The sequence below is a fragment of the Malurus melanocephalus genome, unplaced genomic scaffold, assembly GCF_030028575.1.
Source record: "Malurus melanocephalus ecotype Western Australia unplaced genomic scaffold, MMel_1.1 scaffold_1093, whole genome shotgun sequence".
Lineage (NCBI taxonomy): Eukaryota > Metazoa > Chordata > Aves > Passeriformes > Maluridae > Malurus > Malurus melanocephalus.
The window spans coordinates 5839-6744 of record NW_026624325.1 but is presented as its reverse complement, the minus strand read 5'-3'; the positions used below and the strand labels follow the sequence as shown (position 1 = coordinate 6744).

Sequence of the window (906 nt, the reverse complement as noted above, 5' to 3'; positions counted from 1 at the left end):
AGCCTCAGCTGAATTTTGGGGAGGTTTGGAGAGGTGTTAAGTCAGTGAAACTGAAATGCTGAACCCAAATTTCAGGCAGTACATAAAAACTTCCAGTTAAAAATTCAAACAAAGCTAAATTAAAAGCATRTAGAATATTTCAAGCAGCCAGATGCCCCTGTAGGAGTAAAAATATATAAAAAAAATTAATGTAATGTACCTACTCTGTATATTTATTTATTCTGTTAAAATAAACTCTGGTCCATTCTAGGTGTATAGGAATCAAATATAAGTCTCATATTTGACACATAGAAATCKAAATTAATACATTTTCCAAGAATTCTACTAATTAAATACTAATTAATGTCATTTATATGGGAGACTAATAAAAAAATATGCTTAAATTTACACAGGTACTTTATATCTGGAATGGACAGAGTGCACAGGGGGTTTTGTAATATGAAGCGTCAGGAACAGAACACTTCCTGACCTTAGTTTGGGGGTTTTAGGATAGTTTGGGATAGGAGGGGTTTTGTGTGTCCAGAACATTCAGGCTGAGACAAACATTCAACTGATCCTTGTTGGTTTGTTTTCCATTGTTTGCAAGTTTGTCAAGCTTTCACTGCTTGCAAGAAGTTTTCTGTCCTGGGTGTTGCTTCAGGCTGATTTTTTGTTCTTTAAACCTCCTCTCTCTCTTTTCTTTTTTTCCTCTTTTTTTTCTATTTTAAGTGGAAGGAATAAGGAGAATTTGGGGAGTGATTTGGAAGGGTAATATTAATTTTGGTTGGGAAATTTATAAGCAACTGCAAATTTCAAAGGCTGAAAACGGCAGCAAAAAAAAATATTTCTAACTTAGATTGTCACAAGAAAGAACTTTTTGTTGTCTTGTTGCTTTTCAAGGCAGTGACATTGATCTGTAATAAATTA

At 33.5% G+C, this 906-nt stretch overlaps 1 long non-coding RNA gene across 1 annotated transcript in view; it reads left to right on the top strand.

Annotated features, from left to right (window-relative positions):
• LOC130586175 (uncharacterized) overlaps positions 1-906 on the top strand; it is a 13747-nt gene that overhangs the window by 7701 nt on the left and 5140 nt on the right. The gene's annotated exons all lie outside the window — the stretch shown is intronic.